At 41.2% G+C, this 12,807-nt stretch overlaps 1 protein-coding gene across 13 annotated transcripts in view; it reads left to right on the plus strand.

Moving 5' to 3' along the window:
* LOC109403162 (macoilin-1) overlaps positions 1-12,807 on the plus strand; it is a 39,722-nt gene that overhangs the window by 11,089 nt on the left and 15,826 nt on the right. The window lies entirely within an intron of this gene.

Raw genomic sequence — 12,807 nt, forward strand, 5'->3', positions numbered from 1 at the left:
TGCATTTATGCGGACTTTCAGTCAAAAATCACTGTAAACACAGTAGACGTTCGATAACTGCAACAACTGACAGACGTCAAAAAACTGCCCGTTGCTGCAGAATGCAACCAATGTGCGTACAAAAAACATCGCATTGCAACGAAAGTGCATGCGAAAAACATCGCATCGCAGTTGACATTTGATTTTGACGGATAGCGGTGGGATAACTGCAAAATTGTAGCACTTAGCGAACTTGCACCTAAAAAGCTTTGCAGTTAAACCGTTTGCACCGAGCGAACGTCTACTGTACCTAATAGAGAAACCGAAATTGAGTGTGTAGATACAGTAGACGTTCGCTCGGTGCAAACGGTTTAACTGCAATACTTTTTAACTGAACAACAACAATTTTGCAGTTATCGCACCGATATCCATCAATCTGAAATGTCAACAGCGATGCGATGTTTTTCGCATGCACTTTTGCTGCAATGTGATGTTTTTTAAAGGCACATTGGCTGCATTCTGCAGCAACTGACAGTTCTTTGACGTCTGTCAGTTGTTGCAGTTATCAAATTTTATTCGGCAAGTGAAACGTAAACATGTTGCAGTTATCGAACGTCTACTGTACTCATAAAACGAGGTCTATAAAACACTAAATCGAATCTTGAATTACATTCAAATGTTTCCACTGCTACTCCAAGCTTGGTTCGGTATTTGTTTACCTTTTAACTGAGTTCTCAACGGCTGCTTTAACTAAGTACAGTTGACTTTCGATAACTGCAACATGTTTGCGTTTCACTTAAAATGCCATTACACTGTTTGTCATTATACCGAATGAACTTCGATAACTGCAACAACTGATATACGTCAAAAAACTGTAATTTACTGCCGAATACAGCCAATGTGCATTTGGAAAACAACGCTTCACTGTTTTAACGTCTTGTTTCGGAGGTTAGCATTACACCGAGCGAACGTCTATTGTACACATGATTGTCTACAGTAGACGTTCGATAACTGCAATTTGCATTCAGAAAACATCGCATTGCAACAAAACTTCATGCGAAAAACATCGCATCGCTGTTGACTTTTCATTTTCACGAATAGCGGTGCGATAACTGCAAACTTTTTGCGTTTATTGGACTTGCAGTTAAAAACCATTGCAGTTAAAGCATTTGCAACGAGCAAACGTCTACTGTATTTTCCTGAAGCAGATCAGTGTCCAAAATTTACCGTGAACAGGCTATATTTGTTGGTTTTGCTCCCGTTTCTCCTCTCGGGGTGGTGCATGATGGACAAACGCATGCACGCTCGCACGCACATGCTTTTCTGTTCTGTCACTAAATTGCAGCAGCACAAGACTGGATTGCGTTACGTACGACGACGCACGGCTCTCTTCACTGACTCGGACTGTTGTTGGTCTGTCGGTCGTGTGGTGTCGTATATGTACGTTTGGCGACTATTTGACGCCACCGTTGTTGTACCGTCCGCCGACGTACATAGATGTTGTACGCGTGGATTGATTTGTGTTGTTATGACTAATTTTGGAAATTCTCGAGATGTTCACTGTGATTTGTGGGACCTACTGCTATGGGTCAAGGCTGGTTGTACCCTAATTGTGGCAAGATTTGTGCATTTTGGTAATGCCATACGGTGTATAAAACGTGTTAAATCTATACACTTGAGGTTAAGCTTAAAGGACTCAATGGTTGACTAATATTCCCCTGTACTCTTTTCCAAGGACCCATATATATGATTAGGTATTCTAAATTGTTTGCAAGTTGAATAGACAAATGCCCAGTAATTGTAAAAAAAATTCATAGGGTTAATATAGACTGTTTCAGAAATTATAAATACACTAACGATTGACCGCCATTTTAATTTGAGCACAATATCCAAAAAAGTTTCTTCAAGCTCTTTTAGTTAACATTCTAACGATGCAAATACTTAATACCAACTTTGTTGATGTTTCTTTTTTTATTCTTAATCATTTAACCTAGTTTACAGCTCAATTGGCAGCGCCTAAATGTATTCTATTCTAATTCTACTATTATATCGAACTGGTGCCTTTGTGCTGCTTTCACTTTTCTACGCTGTCCACGGTAGAATGATAAGCAGGATGAAAGTTACTGCTGCGATAAGGAGAGATATTTTACGATTGATTAAAGTAATTTTCACTGGAATATTTGGTCAACAACCATCATTACGGGCCTTGTCAATGCAAAAAATTTTGTTTCTAATTTCTCAACAACACAGGTAACAACAAACGTTAAGCAAAAAAAATGTCTTCCTTACTGCTCAATGCATTATTTTTTATGGAATGACAAACTATGCCATTAATGAGAATAATGAGATGAAAAAATAAATTAGTTCAAATCAAATGTGTTCAGAAAAGCCAAGAAACTGTGTGGTAGTTCTTATGTTCTGTAGAACACCTTAAAAAATAAGAAACTTGATATCAGAAAAAATGTTGCGCAAATGCATTTACAGTAGACGTTTGCTCGGAGCAAACGCTTCAACTGCAATGTTTTTTAACTGCAAGTCCGCCAAGTGCAACAATTTTGCAGTTGTCGTACTGCTATTCGTCAAAATAAAATGTCAACACTGATGCGATGTTTTTCGCATGTACTTTTACTGCAATGCAATGTTTTTCGCATGTACTTTTACTGCAATGCGATGTTTTACACATGCACATTAACTGCATTTAACAGCATCTGACATTTCTTTGACGTCTTTCAGTTGTTGCAGTTATCGAATTTCATTTAGTAAGTGAAACGTAAACATGTTGCAGTTATCGAACGTCTACTGTATCGACTTTTCCCATGTTTTATTGAAGGCATTTCTTGGCCAACTTGTTGAGAAAGCGAATACAGTAGACGTTCGGTAAGTGCAACATGTTTACGTTTCACTTACCGAATGAAATTCGATAACTGAAACAACTGACAGACGTCACATAACTGTCAGTTGTTGCAGAATGCAACGAATGTGCATACGAAAAACATCGCATTGCAACAAAAGTGCATGCGGAAAACATCGCATCGCTGTTGACATTTCATTTTGACAGATAGCGGTGCGATAACTGCAAAATTGTTGCACTTTGCGGACTTGCAGTTAAAAAACATTGCAGTTAAAGCGTTTGCACCGAGCGAACGTCTACTGTATGATAAAAAGTTTAATTGGGTATTTTTTTATTGATAAATAATATTGTTTGTGCAAATGCGAATTTGTAGAATGAAGTTAATTGTTAGAGAACTCGACTGTTCTTCAAAATATTATGACAATTGAAAGGAAATACAAGAATGTGGATTGCTGTATTCTAAACTCATCAGAACAGCTCATTTTATTTAACAAACAAAGTGTATTTATAATTTCTGAAACAGTCTATATAGTCGTAGCAACGAAGACGCGGGAGTTCAACAAGGTCATGCAGGGTCCGAGATCTAGAGGTCCAAGATTTTTTTGCAGTTTCCTGGACTTTCTTGAGCATAGACTAGAGTATCATCGTGTCTGTCACGATTTCTAAAAATGGTCAATGATACAGGCAGTCCTCAGTAAATACATAACTGTTGAAGTGCTCATAGAACATTAAGTTGAGAAACTTTGCTCTGTCCCTATGCCGTCAAGAAGGAGAAAATTACTCTATTCGATTCTCGTTTGGTGTATAACAACGCTGATGTCACACTCGAAACGTTAAGCTTAGCAAGCGCACACCACACCAACTGGATTGAGACTGTAACGGTAACGAAGGCCTGCACCAGAGATAGGTACCAGATGTAAACAAAAACAGAAACGCAAAACGAAAAGGTAGCTATACAGCTACAATAAAACAAGAACGAAAAAGACGACGCGCGCTGGTTGTGCGAATCAGCTGTCGGTCGTTTGTGCTTAATAAAAATGTGCATAAATACCAGCCGGCACGGTTGGGTCGTCCGTCTGTAACCAACCACGGACAGGCGTCAGAGCGAGTGGTTAACATTCGAGGATATAAAGTGGGAACCCAATAATATTGTAGAATGTCGTTGAACGAACGCTCGTGCGTGCTGGTTCAATTAGTATAAAGAGGCCACTACAGGTGTCATTCATAAGAAAGGGATAGTGGTCAACGAACAAAGAGGAGCTAGATCGTATCCGCAAATGCATAGGGTTTTTTTTTTTGTAAAATTGTTGTTATCGATCGTATTGGTGGTTTTTACCACATGTCGCTTGTATTTATAGTTACCAGCTGACTTAACATGTATCATTGTGATAAATTTATGGTTCCAAGGCTTTATGCTGTTGAACTATTTCACCTATATCTTCTTTTCCCTTGTACTCACTCTGAACCCACCACAATTTCTCAGATGTATTGCTACCATTATCAATATACAAGACTTGTAGAAGACTTTATAGTAGACTAGCTGTCTTCAACTTTGTCTTGCCGTCTTGTGGTGGTTTGACAACTGTTGAGCTCAAAATAGCACCGCACTCTAGATTGGTATTATTTCAATCATGTTGATTTTCTTCCCAGTTCATAAAAAAATCAGTACTTTATATTTTTTTACTTTCTTAGTTGATTAGTAATTAGTAATTTTTAATACATATAAACACAGCTACCATGAATACGAATCAAATCGTGCAAGACTCATGCTGATCGGTTCACCCGTTCGTGAGTTTTGTTGCCTCAAAGGAACTTCAAACTTATTTTTATATATATCTGGAGCTCGATTTGAATAGGTCGTATGTGCTTTTGTCGATATAAAATTCGATCAGGTTATTTTAGTTATTTTAGCAATATGGGAGATATTTTGGTGAGTTTTGATATTGGAACGGAATGCTTGTTTTGTGAGGATTCTGCTGTATGTATCAACTTTGTTCAATTTTAATGATTTGCGCTGTTATAAGCGAATCTAACTGATCGAATTTTTATTCGACAAAAGCACATACGACCTATTCAAATCGAGCTCCAGATATATAGATTTAAAACAGGGGTTCCCAACCTTTTTGAGGTGGCGACCCCCTTTAAAAATTGTCGAAACATCTGGGGCCCAATGATTTTTTTTGGAAAAAAAAATTGAAACCGAGTTTTTTTTTTGGATACAGTAACGTAGCCAGAATTTTAGTGTGGGAGGGGTTTTCGACGGTCAACGATACGTTTTTTTTTTATTCGACACTCAAATTTCGTAAACAATGATGTCATGTACATTCAATTTAAGTAATAGCTGTAAAATAGCAGCGCAGCCGAAAGTTTTTTTCTTCTGAAGGTGTTTTATACTTTTTTTTTTGCTAAAATTGTGGGTTTTGGGGGTGGCGGTATAAAAAATTAAAAACTGGTATGATTTGCACAAAATAGAATGAAAATTTTACAATTTTTGGTAACATCGCGGCCCCCTTGGACTTGCTTCACGCCCCCCAGGGGGCCGCGGACCACCGGTTGGGAACCCGTGGATGAAAAAAAAAACTGCGGTAGATTATCCAATTTTCGTAAACCTGTACTAAAATAACTTAAAAATCGCTTGAAATATTGATAGTAGCTTGGAGGCCTAATAGCTACCGCTTCTGATTAGTAAACAGAAGGTTCTGAGCTCAACCCATGTCTCGCTCTCCTTTTCTGCTACAGTAGACGTTCGATAATTGCAACAACTGACAGATGTCAAAGAACTGTTAGTAGCTGCAGGATGCAGAGTAGACGTTCGCTCGGTGCAAACGCTTTAACTGCAATGCTTTTTAACTGCAAGTCCGCTAAGTGCAACAATTTTGCAGTTATTGTACCGCTATTCGTCAAATCGAAATGTCAGCAGCGATGCGATGTTTTTCGCATGCAATTTTGTTGCAGTGCGATGTTTTCCGTATGCACATTGGCTGCATTCTGCAGCAACTGACAGTTCTTTGACGTCTGCCAGTTGTTGCAGTTATCGAATTTCATTGGCTAAATGAAACGTAAACATGTAGCAGTTATGGAACGTCTACTCGTGATTCATGCGACTCCGCCAGACACCACCGAGTATTGTTTGCAACACCTTATGTTCAAAGACCAAGGATCGGTATATTCGCCTCACTCCATTCATATTCACTCCTCTTTGCTGAAGCGAATCGAGGAAGATGCAGCAAACGGATCGTCGTGATCAAACACGCAACCCCATCACCAGTGGGAAGCGATGAGCCAGCTGCTTGACATGAATATTCGTTGCCATTCGTCGCAGTTTGGATCGCAAGCGAATGAATGAATGGCGAATGGTGAAGAATGCTGGTGAGCGATTGAAGCGGCTATTATCATAAGTATAAGAGAATTTCTGCATGTAATGCATACATTTTTACTGTATTGTTATTGAAATGCTAGATTAGCAAAGAAAATAATTCGAAAACATCAAAAATTCGTATGCACAATATCAATCGCATCACTCACGAATCGCATTCGCTTACGATGCGAATGTGGACGAATGCGTAATTTCCAAGTGTGGCTTCCCACCGTTCGCCGGAGTTTGCTGTCGTCGCTGACAAGCATACACACGAATATAAAGCGACAACCGTTCGCTGCTGACTGTCTTCGAATGTGGAAGAAGATGAAAAGTGGAAATCAGGAACCCTGAAAGACACCAAACGCTCTCCGTTCGATATCTTGCAACTTCCAAGACTTGGGACCTTATTGAGCAACCGGGATCATTTGCGTTTTATACATTGCAAATTTTGTCTTCATCTGCAAACTACGGGAATTCTGCTTGTTATGACGGCTGCAGAAAGTCCTAATTGACAGCTGCAAAACGGTTTTTAATCTCCCGAGTACATGTACACTCCCGTTCAAAAGTTTGGGGTCACCCCCTCAAAAACATGTCATTTTTTTAGGCCCATATCTCCGCCAATTTGCGTCCGATTTCAAAACCCTAGGTTTCATTCAAAAGATAATAAGTCAAAGAAACTTTGAACATGATTTAAAAGAAACTTTTTCAAAAAATTTTGTATGTAAACTTAACCCAAAGTTGCCAAATTTTCTAAAAAATGAATATAAACTTACGGCAGTGTCGTTGGAAGTTGGGTCGACCAAATTTTAAGATGGCTACGTGTCCAGCCCACCGCAACCTGCCGTGTTGTATTTGCTTCACTATATCCATCTCTTTATATACCTGGTACAATTCGTTGTTCATGCGACGCCGCCAGATGCCGTCCTCCAGTTTACAGCCGAGTATTGTTCGCAGCACTTTACGTTCGAAGACTCCAAAAGCTCTCCTATCAACTTCTTTCAACGTCCCTGTTTCATGACCGTATAAAGCGACCGGGAGAATCGGAAGGTTGTACAACGCGAGTTTTGTCTTCGTTTGCAGCCTGCGTGGTGCAGCTGGTTTCGCAGACTGGAAAAAGACAATTACACCGTCTTCGACCTTGCGGCCTCTACAGACTGAACAATACTAACATTTGACAACGGACAACACATATAACACCCAGTGGCCCAGTGGAGAATTTTTCGTTTGACGAAAAGTTTTCCCCGACTGGAGCGGGAATCGAACCCACACTCCGAGGCTTATGAGACACCTAAACGACTGACGCCGCTAACCGCTCGGCCACGAAGCCCACCAAGTACCAAGTACCAAGATAAACAAATTCATCCACAACTTCAAACTTTTCTCCACCTAGCACCACTCATGTACTTAGTCTTTGTGGTGTTAATCATAAGTCCAATCCTCGCAGTCTCCCTCCTCAAACGCCTCCCTCCTCGAACGCCTCTTCCACGGCCCGACGGTAAGTTCGAAAGAGCATCGCCCTGCTTCAGTCCGTCAAAGTTTACGAACGATGACAAAATTTCATCCGCAACCCGTACACTTGATTTCGATCCGTCAAGCGTCGCACGAATCAGTCTAATCAGCTTTGCCGGAAATCCATGTTCGATCATAATCTGCCATAACTCGTTTCTCTTCACTGAATCGTACGCCGCCTTGAAATCGATAAACAGATGATGGGTCATGGGTCTGCAAGTTGTACTCCCGAAATTTATCGAGAATCTGCCGCAGGGTGAACATCTGATCCGTCGTTGATTGGCCCTCACGAAATCCTGCCTGATATTCGCCGACGAAGGACTCCTCAATCGGCCTCAGCCTGTGGAACAGAACTCCGGACAAAATTTTGTACGCTGAGTTGAGGAGTGTTATTCCTCTGTAATTCGCGCACCCCAGTCGATTTCTTGAAAAGAGGGCAAATGAGACCATCCAATCAACTAGCAGGCAGTTCTTCCTCCTCCCATATCTTCATTATAATACGGTGTAAGAGTGCTGCTCACTACCGTGCTTGAGAAGCTCGGCTGGGAGTTCGTCCTTCCCAGCAGCCTTGTTGTTCTTCAGTCCCCTAATGGCTGTCTTGACCTCGTCTAGCGTTGGAGGTTCCACAGCTTGTCCGTCGTCGTCGATTCGAATTCTGTCCGTCGCTCTTCCACTCCCACCGTTCAACAATATCTCGAAGTGCTCTCTCCACCAGGCAGCCACCATTGTATTGTATGTCAGCAAGTTTCCATTGCGATCGTTGCACATGACGGGAGAAGGCGCTGTTTTTCTCCGCACATCATTGACAGTTTCGTAAAATCTCCGCATATCATTCTGTTCCATACACTCTTGCGCCTGAGCAATCACATTTTCCTCGTGCTCTTTTTTTTTTCTTTTTGCGGTGGATTCATTTTTCGGCTACTCTTGCTACCCTATATCGCTCCCTGCTCTGCCGGGTCCCCGACACCAACATCCGGCTTCTGGCAACATTCTTCTCGTCCGTTACTCTCTGGCACTCCTCGTCGAACCACCTGTTTCTAGGTCGTCTTTGAGCAGTACCTATCACCTCCCGCGCTGCTGTACTCATCGCTCCGTGGATAGACTCCCACAGAGTGTTGAGATTATCGCTCTCGTTGATTTCACTTATCCGCTCGTCCAGCTTCTGGTGATAGTCGGCTACCGTACCGTCTGCTGAAAACCGCTGGATGTTGAAACGCATCGATCGCCGGTTCCTAGAGTCCGACACGGTTGATAACCGAGCTCGAATCTTACTAACTACGAGATAGTGATTTGAGTCGATGTTGGGACCTCGAAAAGTTCTAACAGTTCTAACATCAATTACGTCCGAGAAATGTCGGCCATCTACCAGCACATGGTCGATTTGGTTGCAAGTATCGCCGTTTGGATGTCTCCAGGTGTGCTTGCGGATATCCTTGCGTGCAAAGTAGGTGCTACTAATGGCCATCCCCCTGGCGGCAGCAAAGTTTACTAATCTCAGGCCGTTGTCATTAGTGACGGAGTGAAGGCTCTCCGTACCGATGATTGGACGGAAAAAGTCCTCACTTCCGACCAACGCGTTGGCGTCACCGATGACAATCTTAACGTCGTGTTTTGGACATTCTCCATAGGTCTTGTCAAGATATTCATAAAACGCATCCTTCACATAATCAGTTTTCTTGTTGGTCGGCGCATAGACATTGATCAGGCTGTAGTTAAAGAATTTGCCGCGGAACCTCAATACGCAGATCCGCTTGTTGATCGGCTTCCACCTCATAACTCGCTTCATCTGTTTCCCGATCACTATGAATCCGACCCCATGTTCTGCCTTTTCGCTGTCGCTGTCGTAGATGCTATATTTGAACGATGTGTTGGCGACGGGATCCACCGCCCTGAATTCACATTCACCAGTTTTGGACCACCGAACTTCTTGTATAGCAGCCACGCACACACCAACTTTCTGCAATTGACGAGCCAAAAGGCTCACTCGTCCAGATTCATTTAAGGTCCTGACGTTCCAGGTACCGAGTTTCCAATCATAGTCCTTATTTCGTTGCCGGGTCGGTTTCCGAGAGTATCGTTCGCATATTATATTTCTTACTTCATTTTTCGTAGTGTTGAAAGGCTTCGACAGGCTACCTAACCGGGGTCGCACTGCATACATCGCGTTGGTGGGGCTGCCACCTTTGGTATAGCTGACGTGATACAGCGTTTTATATTCAGCCGCTGGATGCCAGAACAGACGCTGTTTAATCCGCACCTTCTTGGTGAACAGACGCTCGGGACGTACCTCCTCAATCTAGCTAAAGTCAGAGGGACAACAGTACCCAGGCTGCACTACCAGCTAAGCACACAACTCTTAGCTGGCGGTCTTTGTCATCGTTTGACCCGTGGAAGCATGAGGTCACATAACATAAGTGGAACTCTGGCTCAAGAAGTTGATGCCTTTCCGATTTCGTACGCTGGTATACAGGGCATGGAAATGTCAAACGCGTTATAACATTATTGCCATACCATTTTTCAGTATGTATACCATTTTTCATTGCTGTGAAGTAAAACTAAGACCTCATAGATCTAGACAGGCAGCGCGTGTAAATCTTAAAAAGGACATACATTATGATGAATCTTTGTAAACTCAAGTCAAAAATACGCTTTCTAGCCTCAAATATGAAGGGAGATCGATATGTGAAAAGTGGATGTGTTATTTCGAAGATTTCAATGAATTTAAGACAAAATGAATAAGTGGATTTCTTGCAGCTAGTTTTGTATGTGTATAGGTGGATGCATTGCCCACTGAAAGGACAACGCAGATGGGCGAATGTCAGAGAATATTTTGATAATAGCAGACTAGCAGAATAGCATTGGGGCTCGATTCGAAACAAAAATGGAGCATTTGTAGGGTTCTATTCATTTAATTCATTATTTATGCAATCATAGCTCAAGCAACTTCAAGCACTGAAGAAACTAAACTTCTCGCTTGTGTTCTTTATACTTGTAACAAATAATATTGGCACCCTACAAATGCACAGTTTATTTCTCATATTGGGCCCACGTTGGGAGCCAATGTAACAAATAAATTGGAACCTTACATATGCTCATTTTATTTTTCGTATCGGGACTCACGTTTGGGAACTAGATACGAACAATAAAATGGAACATAACAAATGCACAAAACACACAACATTAATTGTGCCCAGTTATCTAAATAGATAACGAAGTCCAATCCCAGGATGACGAGGTTTCATTATTGTTCTTGGTCCATCAGTCATTCATGTGATCGTTTTTCTTCTGCCTTTTGTTTGCAGCGTTATTTGCTTACATAGCTTGTGTTAGGTCTAGGAATTTCTAATCCTAAGGGGCAGAGATGGCATAGGGTAATTGTTCCCTTCGTTGTGGTAGTACCTAATGTTGCGGTAGTGGTAATTGAGCACTTTTTCGACTGAAATGTTACCAAAAGGCATTTTTAATAGATGTATTATGCTTAAATTATGAGATTGCATCATTTGTGTACTTAAGATTTGCCCAAAAACTTATTTAAAAAAATATTTTCCTTAATTTTTTTGCTGCTGTGTTCCTATTGTTGCGGTAGTGTTCCTAATGTTGCGGTATCCCATATGATTTCAATGGGATACCGCAACAATAGGAACCAAAATTAAATTTTACCTCCATAATAGGAACAGTGTGCCTAATGTTGTGGTAAGCGATTTATGATCGAAAACAGAGAGAAACGATAGTTTTTATATTTTTCCAAGCAAATTTGGATAGAAAACTACCAACTAACGTTTTGCAACCCTTCAATAGATAATACGATCATTGTTTTAAAAATGAATTTACCTTAATACCACAACGATGGGCACACTTACCCTAGATACACTGATAAACAGCTCTGCGTACACAATATCTTCAATAAAATGTGCGCCGCTTTGTTTTGCTACGAATGTGAACCGCCAACAAACACACATCGCGCAGCCGTAAAACTTTGCGTGAGAGTGCGAATGTGTAAGTTGCCACCAGTGTCTTAATTTGTCAATTTACAGTCATCCAAACCGACGCCCAGAGGCTCTTGCGTCGTAGATTTGTTTTTGTTTTGATTATCGCCTCGACAACCCCTGCGCCACTCTGTGAAGTTCAAGCGATGAAAAATTCATTACTTCGCTGTCTGCTGAATTTTTACCACGGACTGATATTCAAAGTCAGCATATTCATCTTCAATTGATATTTTTGGTTTAAGCACGATTTAAAAGCAAAAAGTGCTGCTGGTGCATACCATTCACTCAAAGCAAGCATAATTACAGAATTAGGGCAACATATCGACATTTGCGTGCTTTAAATAGCCTAAAATCACAAAAACTCATTTCCATATTAAAAATTCATATTCATATTCACCGAGCTCGGACTGAAGATCAAAACAGAACTTCAGCTACAGTTGATTACACTACGAGGCGTCGCTCTCATTGTCTTGCTTTCTCTTTGTCATGTTCATTCTCTGTGTCATGTTGGTGGGAGACTGCATTCTTTTATTTGTGTGCGTTTTCGCACTGATTGAACATCATTGGGCTGAATTTTTTAGGCACTGGTTGCCACACCAGCTGCGTGAGACGTCGGAGAGCTCAAACTTCTTCTGCGTGAGCTTCGCTCATTTCTAGGAATGTGCTACACATCTGCGCTGTCTGAGCTGCAAGTTGTAGGCTCTCGGCAATACAGAGTAGCGCAGCGCTGCGATGTGAGCTGTGTGTTGGACTGTACCGTGAAGGTCCCATATTCTGCGCACCTAAGCCTTTTTAAATTTCAATCACATGCTATAAATTACAAATAAAACATAATGGTCTCAAATTTTGTCTGTGAATACCTGTGGGCCTTATGAATAATGTAAAAATATAAAAGTAATACAAAATTTTGAATTTCAATCTAAAAAAGCAAAAATTCTGAGGCGTGTCTGTGTTCCTTATTCTGCGCACTTTTTCTGCGATGTTCCTTATTCTGCGCATTGATGTTCCTAATTCTGCGCATCCCAAAATTGTTCTAGAATAGGGAATCGCGCTACTTGGGCGGTGGCTTCTATATTCGTCTGTTTTCCACTATAACTCAGTCAATTTTGAACCAATTGGCACAA

Source organism: Aedes albopictus, chromosome 3, assembly GCF_035046485.1.
Source record: "Aedes albopictus strain Foshan chromosome 3, AalbF5, whole genome shotgun sequence".
NCBI classification, from domain to species: Eukaryota; Metazoa; Arthropoda; class Insecta; order Diptera; family Culicidae; genus Aedes; species Aedes albopictus.